The 17,178-nt window shown below is 48.1% G+C and overlaps 1 protein-coding gene and 1 long non-coding RNA gene across 2 annotated transcripts in view; one reads left to right on the top strand and one right to left on the bottom strand.

Moving 5' to 3' along the window:
* BRINP1 (BMP/retinoic acid inducible neural specific 1) overlaps positions 1–11,210 on the bottom strand; it is an 87,675-nt gene extending 76,465 nt beyond the window's left edge. Inside the window, exon 1 of the mRNA XM_034424827.3 lies at positions 9,939–11,210. The gene's annotated coding sequence lies outside the window, so the exon portion shown is untranslated. The remainder of the gene's footprint in view (positions 1–9,938) is intronic.
* LOC117669983 (uncharacterized) overlaps positions 7,823–17,178 on the top strand; it is a 65,362-nt gene continuing 56,006 nt past the window's right edge. The window contains exon 1 of the long non-coding RNA XR_015730107.1: positions 7,823–8,078. This is a non-coding gene — a long non-coding RNA (uncharacterized LOC117669983). The remainder of the gene's footprint in view (positions 8,079–17,178) is intronic.

Below are 17,178 nucleotides of genomic sequence, written 5' to 3'. Positions count from 1 at the left end.
GAGTCAACCTTGAGCCTGGTGAGATTCGATCAGCCAAACTACTGGCAGCCGGTGATCAGGAGAAGTAGCCTGCAGTACTGCACTCTAACCACTGTGCCACCGTGGCTCATAGATAGGATAGGATAGGATAGGGTAGGGTAGGGTAGGGTAGGGTAGGGTAGGGGAGAGGAGAGGAAGAGGAAGAGGAAGAGGAAGAGGAAGAGGAAGAGAAGAGAAGAGAAGAGAAGAGAAGAGAAGAGAAGAGAAGAGAAGAGAAGAGAAGAGAAGAGAAGAGAAGAGAAGTCAGGGTTCCAAAAAACACCCCCAACATTTTCCCCTGGCATCTTCAGGGCTGCCAATAGAATGGAATAGAGTAAAGAATGGAATGGAATGGAATGGAAAAAACTTCCCAAAACTTCAATCCATGCAATAAAGGAGACTATTTGTAGCTCAGGGTTCAAATAAACTAGACTAGCACTATTTGGATACCTAGTTTGGGTAATAAAACATCTGTGTGAAAACAATCCAGCTCCAAGAGCACGTTGTTGTTGTTAGTTGCAAAGTCATGTCCAACCCATTGTGACCCCATGGACAATGTTCCTCCAGGCCTTCCTGTCCTCTACCATCCCCTGGAGTCCATTTAAGCTCCCGAGAGCACTAAGGGCCCCTCAAATCCATGCAAGTTAAGATTGACAGAAGTTGTAGATGTAAATCCTATCCAGAAACACCAAGCAGAGGGGGAAGGATTTTCTAAGCATCCCCCCAAAAAACCCACATTTCCAATGAGCTCTTTATATTCATTCATTCATTCATTCATTCATTCATTCATTCATTCATTCATTCATTCAGTTTCTATAGCTGCCATCTTAACCAAATGACTCCGATGATGGAGGTTAAAACAGCTTCATTAGCTTTGCATTTTTTGCCACCCGAATCCTCACAAAAGGAGGCGAAAGCTCCCTTTCAGACGACCTTCAGACAAAACAAGCTAACGTTGGGAAGCTGGATGGTCAGACAGGTTGGTTCACAGGTTGGGTTGAATAATCCCACGGTTTGGTTGAGTTGGGTTGACCTGTCTTGTCTGAACCAAACCGCTTGTGCTTTATTCCTTTAAGCTCCCTGACGCAAGCCATGAATTAACATTGAGACTCAACTCATTCCTACTCCTTACTTTGCGCCAAGGGCTTATTGCCTTCAAAAGTCAAAAGTGGGTTGGGTTGGGTTGACCTGGTTGTCTGAACTGAGCCTCTTGTGCTTTATTCCTTTAAGCTCCCTGACGCAAGCCATGAATTAACATTGAGTCTCAACTCATTCCTACTCCTTACTTCTTGCCAAGGGCTTAGTTGCCTTCAAACATCACAGGGGAAGGATCTGTGCATAGCAATGAGACCCGGTGGCCAAACAGATCTTCCTGGTGCTAGAGAAGTCTAGTTCTCTAGTGTTTCCTTCATGGCAGATTCACGAGGTGCTTGGAGGTGTCCAGGTAACCACTGGAGAAAGGAGGAGACCAAGATAGACAAAGTCCAAGTCAACCCAAGTCCATGGTCTTCAACTTTTCCTTTCTCAGAGGCATAGAATCAAAATCACGTGAAATATTAGTACCGCTTTAATGAAGCCTTCATAAGGCCACACCAAGGGGACGTGGTGGCTCAGTGGCTAAGATGCTGAGAAAGGTCAGCAGTTCAGCGGTTCAAATCCCTAGCGCCGTGTAACGGGGTGAGCTCCCGTGACTTGTCCCAGCTTCTGCCAACCTAGCAGTTTGAGAGCACGTAAAAAAAAATGCAAGTAGAAAACTAGGGACCACCTTTGGTGGGAAGGGAACAACATTCCATGCGCCTTTGGCGTTGAGTCATGCATGCTGGCCACATGACCATGGAGACGTCTTCAGACAGCGCTGGCTCTTCGGCTTTGAAACGGAGATGAGCACCGCCCCCTAGAGTCGGGAACGACTAGCACATATGTGCGAGAGGAACCTTTACATTTACCTTTTAAGGCTACACCTGGAATCTTGCATCCAGTTTTGGTCACCACGTAAAAAAAAAAAAAAGAAGTTGAGACTTTGGAAAAAAATATAAAGAAGAGCAACTAGGATGATTAAAGCTCTGGAGACTAAAAACATATGAAGAACAGCTGCAGGATTTGGGTTTGGCTAGTCTAGAGAAAAGAAGGACTAGAGGGGACATGATAGCAGTCTTCCAGTATTTGAGGGGCTGCCCCAAAGAAGAGGGGGAGTCAACTGATTTTCCAAAGCACCAGAAGGCAAGACAAGAAACAATGGATGGAAACTCATCAAGGAGAGAGAGAGAAGCAACTTGGAATTGAGGAGAAACTTCCTAACAGTGAGGAAAGAAAAAAAAGCCCGACTAGATGGCTCAGTGGCTAAGACACCGAGCTTGTCGATCAGAAAGGTCAGCAGTTCAGCGGTTCGAATCCCTAGTACAGGGGGTTGGACTAGATGACCTCCAAGGCCCCTTCCAACTCTGTTACTGTTACTGAGAACAATTAACCAGTGGAACAGCTTGCCACCAGAAGCCGTGGGTGCTCCATCATTGAAGGTTTTTAAGAAGAGACAGGACAACCGTTTGTCAGAAATGGTCTAGGGTCTCCTGCTTGAGCAGGGGGCTGGACTAGAAGACCTCCAAGCTCCCTTCCAGCTCGATTCTGATATTCTTCCAAGGAGTAGAACTGCTCTGAATCAGACAGCACACCATCGCTGTCATCGATCAATAAACAAACACAGCGCCAGGTTGGCACAGATGGCACTCCTCGCCCCGGCGGTGGAAAACAGAACAGTTTAGCGAATCGTTCTTGCTGGTAGCCGACTAAGCCTGCCCTGCATTCCTTTCTAAAGCCTCATCAACCCATCGAGAATTTGAATCACTTTGGTGTACAGGGCCGGCAGTGGCAAATCGCTCCCGGGACCCCCAGGAATAGAGTTAGGGCTCCCCCTTCTGGGAGATGTTGCCTTCTTGAGCTCAGCTCTTGCGGAGAGCCAAGCGAGCAGGGCTGTTTGGCCCAAAGGGGCTTAAATCAATAAACAAATGAAATTCAACAGATACTGCTATGTAACGGTTGCAGGGGGTTACAGGGGCAGCTTGAAGACGGACCCCTGTGAAATTCCCCTCTACTTCCCCATCACAGGTTTTGGCATTCCCGTTTTTCCAAAAGGCCTCCTGATCCAGCCCAATTCTCCCTTTGTGGAATCATTTTAAGAACCTGCTTCCTTTCCTTTCCTTTCCTTTCCTTTCCTTTCCTTTCCTTTCCTTTCCTTTCCTTTCCTTTCCTTTCCTTTCCTTTCCTTTCTCCTTTCTTTTCCTTCCCTTCCCTTCCCTTCCTTTCTCGTTCCTCCCTCTCCTTCCTTCTCCTACCTTTTCTTTTCTCCCCTATCCTTTCTTCTTTCCTTCCTTCCTTCCTCCCTCTCTCCCTCTCCTTTCTTCCTCCCCTTCCCTCCTCCCTCTCCTTTCTTCCTCCTTCCTTTCTCGTCTCCTTCCTTCTTCCCTCCCTCCCCCTCCCCTTCCCTCTCTCCCTCCCTCTCCTCTTCCTCCTTTCTCCCCTCCCCTTCCTTCCTTCCTTCCTTTCCTTTTCTTTCCTTCCCTTCCCTTCCCTTTCCTCCCTCTCCTTCATTCTCCTACCTTTTCTTTTCTCCCCTATCCTTTCTTCTTTCCTTCCTTCCTTCCTCCCTCTCTCCCTCTCCTTTCTTCCTCCTCTCCTTCCTCCCTCCCTCCCCCTCCCCTCCTCTCTTTCTCTCCCTCCCTTTCCTTTCTTTCCTTCCTTCCTTCCTTCCTTCCCTTTCCCTTCCCTTCCCTTCCCTTCCCTTCCCTTCCCTTCCCTTCCCTTTCCTTTCCTTTCCTTTCCTTTCTCCTTTCTTTTCCTTTCCTTTCTCCTTTCTTTTCCTTCCCTTCCCTTCCCTTCCTTTCTCGTTCCTCCCTCTCCTTCCTTCTCCTACCTTTTCTTTTCTCCCCTATCCTTTCTTCTTTCCTTCCTTCCTTCCTCCCTCTCTCCCTCTCCTTTCTTCCTCCCCTTCCCTCCTCCCTCTCCTTTCTTCCTCCTTCCTTTCTCGTCTCCTTCCTTCTTCCCTCCCTCCCCCTCCCCTTCCCTCTCTCCCTCCCTCTCCTCTTCCTCCTTTCTCCCCTCCCCTTCCTTCCTTCCTTCCTTCCTTCCTTCCTTTCCTTTTCTTTCCTTCCCTTCCCTTCCCTTTCCTTCCCTTTCCTTCATTCTCCTACCTTTTCTTTTCTCCCCTATCCTTTCTTCTTTCCTTCCTTCCTTCCTCTCTCCCTCTCCTTTCTTCCTCCTCTCCTTCCTCCCTCCCTCCCCCTCCCCTCCTCTCTTTCTCTCCCTCCCTTTCCTTTCTTTCCTTCCTTCCTTCCTTCCCTTTCCCTTCCCTTCCCTTCCCTTCCCTTCCCTTTCCTTTCCTTTCCTTTCCTTTCCTTCCTTCCCCCCTCGCTTTGTCCAAATCCCAGCAATTCTGCACCCTCCATGCTGCGAGCATCGCAGACTTTGAGGAACAAGTGAGAAGGAAACAACAAGGGAGACATATTGCGCACGAACACACGGCACACTTGTTCCCACAGATGGAAAGGGCTCCCCTCAAATTAAGGCAGCTTCCTTCCCAGCTCCCGGGGAGAATTCCCAAGCACCTGCAATACATGGCGAACCCAATCAAAAAAAAAAAAAAAAAAAAGAACGAATTTGTCCATTGCCAACAATTCTGTTTTACAGCACATGTAAGAGCGCTTGAGAATTGGGTTTTTAGAAGCCAGGTTTTAAAGAGAAGGCCATAAAGCTGTGCATTAAAAAGCGAGAAACTCTAAATATCTTTCTTTGGAGACGGGGTGGGTGAGTAGGAGCATTTATTTTCCCTAGACATTCCTTTGCAATGCAACATTTTTTTAAAAAAAATGTCTTGCCTTTGAAACCCATTGCTCTCGCTCTTAAGCAGGCCCCAAGAAAGCAGGAAGAGTTCAGTCTCTCTGCTATGAATGTGGGGGGGGGATCCTCCCTCCCCCACCCCCAAATAGCTAAGAAATCCCCCAACAAGAGTCTATTTTGTCCCAATCACCCAGGTAGGACTTGCATCGGATGTTCCTGAGGAATTAGTATGCAGAATGCAAAGACACCCATGGCGCTGCTAGTAAGTCTACTTTACACCATCCTCAGGAGCACAGTCTGCTCGCCAAGGATGGAAACTGGCACACAGAAGCCCACGTAGGCTTGTAGGAGAGACGTGCCCCATCTCAAACCTCTCCCCCCCCCGCCTCTCTCTCTTTCTCTCCCGGAGGCTGCCTTAAAGAAATCAAACTACCCACGTTGCTCTTCCACGCATCCACACAGAATTAAAAAAAGAACAAAAACAAGAGAATCTGATCCTTATTGCGCAGCCTGAAGACAAGCCTTTTCTTGGACCTCGTTCAAACCTCTGCCTCCGTCACCCGTATTCCCACGTTGCTTTTTTTTCTTCTTCTTCTTCTTCTTCTTTTCTCTCTCTCTCTTTTTTCCCCCCTCCCTTTCCTCAATTATGCTGAAGTCATGCTGATTTCTCCCCAGCTCGATCCCCCCCCCAAAAAAATAAAAATAAACATAAATAAAAATCTACTCTTGCTCTGGTTTGGGAACCAAATAAAAACCAGGGATCACATCCCCAGAATTTGAAATGAGTGGGCGGGCGACTTGACCCACTGCACATATATACACACATACACACAAACACACCACTTTCGTTGCAGAGCAGAGCAAAGCCCTCCTGCATGCAACTGCACTTCCCTGCCGAGCTCAAGAGATCCTGAGCAATATTATTTTTCCTCCTCCTCCTCCTCCTCCTCCTCCTCCTCCTCCTCCTCCTCCTCCTCCTCCTCCTCCTCCTCCCTCTGCCCTCCTCTTGCAACCTCTGAGCTGTTTCTCCAAGCACATGTCCCCTCCTGTCTTGTGGATCCCAACTCGGGCAGGTATCTGAATGGACTTTGGGTGCCCCTTTCCTGCTTCTACAGCTCACTCAGAATAGAGAGCTGGAAGGGACCTTGGAGGTCTTCTAGTCCAACCCCCTGCTCAAGCAGGAGAACCCTATATCAGAGAGAGAGAGAGAGAGAGAGAGAGAGAGAGGGAGAGAGGGAGAGAGAGATGGAGATAGATAGATAGATAGATAGATAGATAGATAGATAGATAGATAGATATAGAGATAGAGATAGAGATAGATAGATAGATAGATAGATAGATAGATAGATAGATAGAGATATAGAGATAGCTAGATAGATAGATAGATAGATAGATAGATAGATGATAGATAGATAGATGATAGATAGATAGATAGATAGATAGATAGATAGATAGATAGATAGATAGATATGGAGATAGAGATAGATAGATAGATAGATAGATAGATAGATAGATAGAGATAGATAGATAGATAGATAGATAGATAGATAGATAGATAGATAGATAGATAGATAGATTCTCCTGGTCTCCTGAGATTGGGTTTTTCACCTCCCTGTCAGCAAGTTCTGAGAACATGCAGAGGACGGTTAAAAGAGGAGAGGGTGGGGGTGGGAGAGAGAGGCAGACAGAGAATGTATGTGCAGCGTTTTCTGCTGAGTGGTATTTTAAAAAAAAAAAAAGCCCCCACACAACCAGAGACATACAAAAAAAACCCTACCCTCCTGCAGGATCAATAGCTTGGAAGAAGATACCCATGACTTTTATCTGCTTCTAAGAAAAACCAAAAAAAAAAAAAACCGAGACAGAGCTCAACTGTTGGGATTGTACCGATAAGGAGGACATGGCCAGCTCTGGATGAAAGTCCCTCTCACAGGTCTCACAGCTGGAAGAAAGGGAAGGAAAGGAGGCATCAACCCAGAGAGAAACCAGAAGGGTTATCACGGGGCACATTGGCTTGGCATTCTGATTCTTCTTCTGACTCTCACACAGCTTTGAATGGACTGATCTCTCCCTCCCTCTCTGTCTCTCTGTCTCTGTCTCTGTCTCTCTCTTTCTCTCTCTCCCTCCCTCTCTCTCTCTCTCCCTTCCTTCCTTGCTCCTGCAGTTTCTTCCTAACCCAGCTGGTTAATCTCCCCCAAGTCTCGGTTTGCCTGTTTGGGAAGGCTGAGCCAGGATGGATTGGGATGTGCAACCTTCCCAGCGTGAGAAGGGAACACAGGAGGGAGGGAACATTGGCGTAGAGCCACGAAAGAAGGTACATTTCATGTACCGTTGGGGTTCCCGAGCACGAGGGTGAAGAATTAGAGGGGTGTTTTTTTTTTCCCCACCGGTAGCTCCGTGGAGAGGAGAAATGAGGAGATACAGCAATCTGGGAAGGGGAGAACATTTTTAGGATGCGGGTAGAAAGTGGAGAAAAAGCACAGGCAAAGTTTGGGTCTTGTCGGTCTGCCCAAGCAACAGTGGTCCAAAAATAGAATTACTTAGCACATATGTGAAGAAGAGGAAGGGATGAAATATAGAGAGTGTAAGGTTTTCTTTGAAAGACCTTCCGCGTGGCCCCACATCCTTCACATCTAGCAAACAACCAATGACATAGATGCCAACAGACCCCAAAATGATGCAAACACACAACGGAAGCTGTGAAACAATCATGGCAGGCAATCCTGTGTGCAGGTGGCCACACGAGTGAGCTCCCCAACTGTGTGTGTCAGTGTGTCAGAGAGGGAGAGAGAGGGAGAGAGAGAGGGGAGGGAGGGAGATGAGAGAGGGAGAGGGAGAGAGAGAAAGAGAGAGAGAGAGAGAGCGCACAATTGTGGGCTATGAAAGAGACAACCAGCACTTTGTATGCAGCAGGAGATAGGAAGGGCTGCTCTGTGAATATTTGTGTGTGTGTGTGTTTGTGTGTGCCTGCAGGCATGTGCAAGGGGCAGAGTAGTGCAGCGCAGTGGCTGCCGGCAAACCAACGCCACAATTTGCAAAGTGATCACATCTGCTTGCCTACGACAGCAGCACCAGAGAGTTGTGCAAGGGAGGAAAAACGGTAGGAGAATTTGAGAATTCCCACCAGTTCAAGACTTCTTCCTCTGTCTACACAGGTCTTCTCCTGATGCTACCCACTCCAAGTCTCTGGTTAGCTGCAATTCTAGGAAAAAGATCTTCCTCAATCCATGGTGAGCTTTTTTTCCTTCTGGCTACCAAGCATGGGGAGAAATCTGGGGTCTTCTGAACTCAACAGCCTCCTTCTCACAGCACCACCAATCTACACTCATTCCCCATTTTAAGTTCCACCATGGGTTCTTCTCCCCTCCTTCTTCCATGTCTTGTTCCCACCACCACCACCACCAAGAGGACCAACAAGACAAAGTTGAGTTGTCCTTCCATCTCCCGAGATGGCCCCCTTCCTAGAGCCTCTCCTGACATCTTGCTTTCCATGTGAGGATTGGCCCTCTCCAGTCCTCTAGCTAAGAGCAAGGCTCCACAGCTTCATTCTAGGATGGGTTTTTTTAAGGACCCTCCCCAGTCCTGTTGGAGGGCGGAGGTAACCCTCCTCTCCCCCACCACCCACCCAATGCAATTTGAAAATCTAGAGATTTGACCAAACAGCCTTAGGGAACGCTGGTTCTGAAAAAAAAAAAAAAAAACCAAGCAGGGTGATGCCTTCAAGAGATCGGACCTTGGAGAATTGTCTTCTCCTCCCATCCATCTTCATTCAGGACTTTTGGAAGGAGGAGGAAGGAGGTGATGATGAAAGTGGCACCTTTCTCGGCATGAAGGCCCACCTAAGATGAGTGTGTGCAGAGCCGAGTTGTATGCAGCACACAAGGATGCCCTCCCTCTCTCCCTCCCTCCCTCCCTCCCTCTCTCTCTCTCTTTCTCTCTCTCTCTCTCTCACACACACCAGCAGATATTGACACCCATTCCCTCTCCCTTCCCCTGCTTGAAAAGGATGAGCCAAGCCAAAGGCAACGGGAGACCTTAACCTAATTAAATCTTTGAATGGGGATGCGGGGTTCATTGATTCGAACAACCCCAACCTTGTGCCCTCCAGACACTCCCGGCATCATTGTCCCTCTTCCCTGTCCTGCAGGAAGGAGGGTGGAGTGGGGTGGGGGAAAAGGAATAACGTGAGGGTCTATCCCTCACCCTCCCCCCCCGTCCCCGTCCCCCATGTAACCTCTGCTTCCCCTTGCTCCCTCGTCCATACGAATCAGCTTGTTTTTCCCCCCCTTCCCCAAGAGAGGGCAAGCACGCATGGGCGCAGGCAGACCCCGCGTTGAGATTCCACACTCGGCGACGCACACAAGGGACCCGCCGAGCAAGCCGCTTAACCCCTTGGCTGGCTTAAGGAAGAGCAGAGTGCGGCAAAAGGGAACCTGCATGGGAGTTGGGAGAAAAAAAAAAACCTGGCGAGGGTGGGAGTGTGTGGGGGAAAGAGAGAGAGGGAGAGGGGGAGGGAGGGAGGGGGAGGGAGAGGGAAAGAGAGAGAGAGAGAGAGAGAGAGGGACAGGGAGAGGGAGGGAAGGAGGGAAGGAGGGAGGGAGAGAGAGAGAGAGAAGCAGAAGGCACGTCCCCCCCCCACCTCTGCACGAGTGGCATGCACAGACCCACAACTGTCGTGTCCCCCCCCCCTCCCTCGGATTGTGCACACTCACACAGCCATGACTTCAACCCTTTTAAGAACCAGACACAGCCCAGGCAGGAGTGACCGGAGCTGGGGGGGGGGGGAAATCAATTTGGAAAGGGTGGAGGGGGGGAGTATAGAAAGCTGGGGGGGGGAGAAAAAGACCGTTGGAGACCCCGGAGAGAGGTTGAAGCCGGGCGGGAGGGGGCGCAGAGAAAAGCTGGGGAGAGAAAACGGGGGGCGCGCGCAGAGGGGTGGGGGAAAGGACGGACCCCTGACCAACCCTGCGGTCCAAGCAAGCAAGCAAGCTAAAGGCGCGTAAAAGATGAAGAATCGTGTCACCATCTACAATTTTAAATATATCTATTTATCTGTATATCTATCTATATATCTATATAAAGTCTCTTACCGGTGGGAGGGGGGGGTTAACGCTCCTCTTCGGCGGGGATGCTGGGACCGCCGGGGCTTCTCATTCGCTCGGGGTGACAGAACTTGGGCGAAGCTGAGCTCCCTTCGATCCAGAGCGCATAGTGGGCGCCGGGCGATTGCTGCAGGCGTGGGGTAGCTGGGCTGCTGGTGCTGATGCTGCTGATGCTGCTGCCGGCAGTCCTTTTCATGCTCGGTCGGAAGACACCCGCGCCTTGCTCCGGGGGGCAGGCATTCAAAAGGAAGAGAAGATCTTCCCCCCCTCCACCCCAACACACACACCTCTCTCCCCTCCCGTTTGATGGAGACCCCGAGAACCCGAAGAGAATCTTCCAAGCAATCCGATAGAATCCCACGCGCCCTCCTTAAAGCTTTCGCCTTCGGGGGTTTGCTGGATATTTAAAAAAAAAACACACACACAATCAGAAGAGAGATGCTGGCTGAGATCGCCTTATTATTATTATTATTTAAAAGGGTCCTCTTTTCGGCAGTTCTTCTTCTTCTCCTTCCTCCTCTCTTCTCCTCCTCCTCCTCCTCTTCCTCCTTCCTGCGTTCCTCCTCGGATGGATCAAGCTCGCAGCCACCGGGGGCGAAAGGAAGGCGCACGCAAGCCAAGCTGGAGAAAGACGGAGGCGGGGGGGAGAAGTTGAGGAGGGGGGGAGAGAGAGAGATGCGGCGGGAGGGGTGGGAGAGAGAAGGAGGAGGAGGGATCCAGGCGATCGAAAAGGAGCCAAAGCGGTGGGGGAAAAGAGCTTGCCGGAGGGAGGGGAGGGGCGTCCGGAGGAGGCGGGGCTCCAGGAATGAATGAGAGAGATGGGGAGGGGGGCGCGAGAGGCGGAGACGAGGGACGCTGGAGAAGTGGGGATTTTTTTGGGGGGGGGGTGCGGGAAGGGATGGCTCCGCGTTGAGTCGGGGCAGAAGGGGAGTCAAGCATAGAAAGATAGGTGGGGGCATTAATCGGACCGAAAAGAGAGGTCGGTGGGTTTTTTTTTTTCCTTTGGAGAAGGGTGGGTGGGCGAAGGGGAAGAGCGAGAAGGGTGGAAATTGAAGAGAGGCGAGAGAGCTGCTGGCCTTCCCATATTCGCATGCAGTAACCCTTCCCTTCCTCCAACTGGCGCCCTCCGGTTGAGGAGAGGGAAGGTGGCCAGCTGGAGGAAGGGTCCCTCTTAACTCTATGCTCCCATCTCTTTAACTCTTCCTCGCCCTCTCCTCTTCCTTCCACCGTTGAATTCTGCGCCTCTCCATCCAGTTCGCGCGGGCTCCTCCTCTCCATTTCCCCGCCTGGAAGGTTGTCTTCTTCTCCTTCTCCTCAACCTTCTAATCTAGACATCTTCCAACCCTCAGCGTCTGTCATCTTCGCGTTCTTTCCCAATTCAACCGCTCGTCTTCCTTCCTTTTTTTTTTTTTTTTTTTGTCTGTGTGGAAGGGCTGGAGAAGAGAAAGATCTCTTTTGCTTCCTCACAGCAGCAAGCTCCTTCGCTGGTTGCAAAGACATTGGAAAAGGAGTCCTTTATCTCTTCAGGATGGTCCAGCTTCCAAGTCTGAAAGAGGGATCAAGCAGGAGCAGGAGAAATAATGGGGTAAAGCAACACCAGGTTGACTCTGGCCAGGTTAGTAGAGGAGCTGGGAAGTGAAAGAAGGACCCCCAGACTGTAGACTACACTGGGAAGTTGAAAGATCTTCAGGAGATACTTCCATGCTAACGCCAAGAAAATGACATGGATGCACATTCATAAGGACTCAACTTGGACACCTTGAGAAATTTATGAATGCAAGGCGATCCAACTGGTCAGTCCTAGAGGAGATCAACCCCGACTGCTCTTTAGAAGGCCAGATCCTGAAGAGGACACTCAAATGCTTTGGCCACCTAATGAGAAGGAAGGACTCCCTGGAGAAGAGCCTAATGATGGGAAAGACTGAGGGCAATTGAGGCCTTTGAACTCTGGGCTGGAGAAGACACCTGTGAGTCCCTTGGACTGCAAGGCGATCCAACAGGTCAGTCCTAGAGGAGATCAACCCTGACTGCTCTTTAGAAGGCCAGATCCTGAAGATGAAACTCAAATGCTTTGGCCACCTAATGAGAAGGAAGGACTCATTGGAGTAGAGCCTAATGCTGGGAACGATGGAGGGCAAAAGAAGAAGGGGATGACAGAGAAGGAGGTGGCTGGATGGAGTCACTGAAGCAGTCGGCGTGAGCTTCAATGGACTCCAGAGGATGGTAGAGGACAGGAAGCCCTGGAGGAATGTGGTCTATCGCGATGGGTCGGACATAACTTTGCAATTTACAACAACAACAAATGGAGCCAAAGAAGAAACTCTGAAGACTATCTACTCCAACTTCTCCTCAGCAAAGGATGAATTTACAAAGACCAGTCTAGTTTTTACCTGAAAACTTTTAATGAAGGAAAGCTTGATTTATTCTTCCAATGTCCTTCAATATTCAGTCTGAAACTGTATTTATTTATCAATCAGATTTACAGTATGTGGTGGCCCATCTCACACAAAGCGACCCTGGACGGCATACAAAAAACCCAAATGAAACAACCTACAGAGACCACTTCAATTAATAAAGGTTTTTTTAAGCATATTTTTATAGATTAACCCTTTCCTATGGGTTTCTGCCGAAAAAAAAATATTGAATAACCATTGGGAAGCTGATCACTCTCAGTCTCTGATTTAACCATTGTGGTGGCTCAGGAGCTAAGACGCTGAACTTGTCAATTGAAAGGTTGGCAGTTCAGCGGTTCGAATCCCTAGCGCCGCGTAATGGGGGTGAGCTCCCGTGACTTGTCCCAGCTTCTGCCAACCTAGCAGTTCGAAAGCACATCAAAAACGCAAGTAGAAAAATAGGGACCACCTTTGGTGGGAACGTAACAGCGTTCCGTGCGCTTTTGGCATTGAGTCATGCCAGCCACATGACCACGGAGACGTCTTCGGACAATGCTGGCTCTTTGGCTTTGTAACAGAGGTGAACACCACCCCCTAGAGTCAGGAACGACTAACACGTATGTGCGAGGGGAACTTTTACCTTTACCTTACTGAAAATCACTGACTCCTGGAAACATTCCTTAAATACATTTTTCTGATTCATGCTTATCCCTCTCTAATTCTCAGCTGAATTAACCATGAATCCAGTTGAGTGTTTATTTCTGGAGCAACGTCAGGATTGTAACAATTCAAAAAGGCAGCTGAAAACTTTAGGGATTCGGCCAGGACAATCCTGATTTTAAGGACTATGTCATGAAAAACAAATCAGAGGAGTGAGATACTAACACACGCACCCAACAGTTTTTGTGTGTGTGTGAAGGAATCTGAGCTCCTATTGTGCTTACTCCAATATTGGAATTGAGGCTGGGATTTATCCTAATAAAGCCAGAATTTAAAATGAGTCAAAACAAAGGGCAGAGGGAATTACTGGAACAATCAATGAATGGCCAATTCCTCTGCTCTTGTTTAGATGTTTTTGCTGCCTCTTGTGGTTTTGCTATGTCATTTGCGGCATTATTATTTGTCACTGATTGTCCTCGGAATACTGTTTCACTGTTTGATTCCATTTTGGCAGCCTGCCTTGTGCCATTGGTATCTGCACTGTGGAATAGAACATGGGGAAGGAGCCTTTCCCCTAAGTTATCACCCAGTTGCCCTCCCATCTTCAACCTTCAGAAGTCCCAATCTTTGTGATAAATTGTTTTGGCGAATGGGGGAGACATTGAGGTGGCTTTGAGGGGCCTAGGACGCTATGCAGTGAAACCCTACACACTTATAGGGTTGATATTGCATCATGCAACTTCACACCTTCCTTTCTCTTGTTTAACCCCAAAAAGTTTGTTCCTCAATCACTGTATTGGTGAGTGTCTTTCAGGACCACAGACAGCTCCTGAAGGCCACCATGGACCTACTGGCTTTCTAAACTTACCTTGTTGTTAGTTGGGAAGTTGTTTCTAACCCATTGCAACCCCATGGACAACATTCCTCCTGGCCTTCCTGTCCTCTACCATCCCCCGGAGTCCATTTAAGTTCACGCCGACTGCTTCAGTGACTCCATCCAGCCACCACGTTCTCTGCTGTCTCCTTCTTCTTTTGCCCTCAATCATTCCCAGCATTAGGCTCTTCTCCAGGGAGTTCTTCCTTCTCATTAAGTGGCCAAAGCATTTGAGTTTCATCTTCAGGATCTGGCCTTCTAAAGAACAGTCAGGGTTGATCTCCTCTAGGACTGGCTGGTTTGATCGCCTTGCAGTCCAAGGGACTCACCTAAAGAAGATTCAAAAAGATTGAAGGCCTTCTTCAAAGCCCTTTTTGAAACAATGTTGACCTACAGACTAAGGCTTCCCCAGAGATCTTCATCCATGTAATAACCAGTTCCCACCATGATTAACTTGAATGAGAACGTTAATTTTGCCACCTAGTTGGATTTGATGAACAATGGCAACTTAACATCCAATATCTTTTTTCCATACTAGGTGGCTCAGTGGCTAAGACACTTGAACTTGTGGATCAGAAAGGTCGGCAGTTCGGCGGTTCAAGTCTCCTGTGTGAACAGGGGGTTGGACTAGATGACCTCCAAGGTCCCTTCCAACTCTGTTAGTGTTGTGGACTGTCTCATGATAAGGCCAGCTTCTTTCTTAACAGAGATCCTTCCTCGACATGTATTGTTAATCATACAGTCTCGGGATCTTCCCAAGATCAGTGAGACCAGCAAACGTTCCAACCAAGTAGCAGTTGAATTACAAATTCTTTCTGAAGTTCACGCAGAATGTTAAACTTCGCAAAGAAATGTGTGGCATACCAAATGGAGGGCTGACCTTTAAAAACAAGGAAAACAATCATTTCCATTGGTAGCTTATTATTCTCAATAAATCATCACCATCAACAACATGGCAAAAGTAGAGGTTATATTACATTTTTTTTGGGGGGGGGGAGGAAAAATAATCTATGGTGCTTCAATGTAGTGGAAAAATGAAGATTGTTTTTGAAATTGCAGGGTAATTTTCTTGTATTTCACACTTACAAAAAAGGAAGGAAGGAAGGAGAAGAAGAGGCGGAGGTGAAGAAGAAGAAAAGAGGGAGGAGGAGGAAGAGAAGAAATAATAATAATAATTATTATTGAAGTTATATATAAATATATATATTTATATATAAATATAAAATTGAAGTTGAGCAACTGTGGAAAAAGAAATTGTGTGTTGTCCCGATTGTAATTGGAGCCCTCGGAGCAATACCCAAAGGGCTACCCCGCTATTTAGAAATCCTAAATTTTCCGGACTTGAACATTTTGCCTCTACAAAAAACCACCTTACTCGGAACAGCTTACATCCTCCGACGATACCTTGACAGTTCCTAGGTCCTTGGTTAGGACTCGAGCTGCTGAGCTATTAACCAGCCTCAAAGGCTGTGAATCTCACTAAAGATTAACCAATATAATAATAATAATAATAATAATAATAATAATAATAATAATAATAATAATAGTGGATGGACCGTGAGGTATTTGGTGCTCTTTGAGCTTGGTTGTTTCCTTGCAGACATTTCATGACCCAGCTAGGTAACTTCATCAGTGCTGGAGAGGAGGAGGAGGAGGAGGAGGAGGAGGAGGAGGAGGAGGAGGAGGAGGAGGAGGAGGAGGAGGAGGTGCAGTTGTATGCCAAATGCAGCTTTTCAGCAGGATGCTAATACATACGACAGCAATAATGAATCTCGCTACCTTGCAGGCCTGGATAAAATGGAAATAATCAATAAACCAATAATAACCAATAATCAATAACCATCAATCTCCGAGCATCGTTCAATCCCTGCTTTCGTTGCCCAGAAGGGACTTTTGTTGCCCTCAGTGGCCAAAACAACACACTGAGCATATAGTTGATCTGCTATCAACAGTGAAAGGGGCCACAGTGGAAGTTACAAAGAAAGAAAATATTTTAATTTTTTTCCATGTTTAATCTTTAAATATTAGATCTTGGATGGGGGAGAAGAGGAGGAAGAGGAGGAGAAGAAGAAGAAAAGGAGGAGGAGGAGGAGGAGGAGAGGAGGAGGAGAAGGAGAAAAGGAGGAGAAGAAGAGGAGGAGGAGAAGAGGAAGAGAAGAAGAAGAGGAGAAGAGGAGGAGGAGGAGAAGAAGAAGAGGAGGAGGAGGAGAAGAGGAGGAGGAGGAGAGGAGGAAGAGGAGGAGAAGAAGAGGAGGAGAAGAAGAAGAGGAGGAGGAGGAGGCCTGTGGGGTCCTTGGTGCTCTCTGAGCTTGGTTGTTTTCTTGCAGACGTTTCATGACCCAACTAGGTAACATCATCAGTGCTAGAAGGGAGCTGGGTTTACAGGGAGGAGGAGGAGGAAGAGGAGGACAAGGAGGAGGAGGAGGAGAAGGAGGAAAGGGTTTTTATGTCACTTCCCAATGGAGGGAGCAGAAAAGACTGCATGATTTTGAAGCTCGCCTTTAAATCCAGGTTGCCCTCACCCTATCCCACCCCCCGGAACAGGCAAACAAAGAAATGTTTAAAATCAGTTTCTGGATTCCTTATCCCAAAATAATTGTACTGGTGAATTCCCCCTCCCCCTCCCCCACCCCCCCCAAAAAAGAACACGACATCCTTCTCTTTTCTCCGCGAACAGCCAAGCCGCGAACAGCCTTGCTGGTTTTATTACAGGCTAAAAATGGATTCAACGGGACCATCCAAAAAAACAAAAACAAACAAAAAAAAATTGTGTTGCTATTCTGGTGCATGCTTTTTGTCTTTTGCGAAAGTGTTGGGAGTTTTTTTTTTTCCCCTCTCCCTTGCCCCCTCTTACTTTTCTATTTTAGCGAGCAATTCCGTGTGTGTGTGGGGGGGAAATAACACAGCCTTTCCCCCCCATCCCCACCGCTTACGGTGCCATATCAATACATTTGGCTAGATGGGAGCCACCGTTGCAGGGGGGAAAAAAATACAAATAAAAATAAAGAACCAAGGAGGCCTCACCCTAGCAATTTGCAAATTAAAAAGAGGAGGGGAGAGGGGGTTGTTTTAGAATAAATGAATATGCAGAGCGTGGGGATCGCATCTTTGCAAAGCGTGATCCTGTACGGCAGGCGTCTCAAACTCGATTTCATGAAGGGCCGCATCAGGGTTGTGTTTGATCTCGGGGGTGGGGAGGTGGAGTGGGTGTGGCCAGCTCGACGTCACTCATGTCAGGGGTGCCTGCAGGGGTGGGATTCATAAATGTTAGCAACCGGTCCTCTGCTGATTGCTGGGTGGG

Source organism: Pantherophis guttatus, chromosome 16 (genome assembly GCF_059756535.1).
Source record: "Pantherophis guttatus breed Tessera chromosome 16, ASM5975653v1, whole genome shotgun sequence".
Lineage (NCBI taxonomy): Eukaryota > Metazoa > Chordata > Lepidosauria > Squamata > Colubridae > Pantherophis > Pantherophis guttatus.
This window is presented reverse-complemented; position numbering and strand designations above follow the sequence as displayed.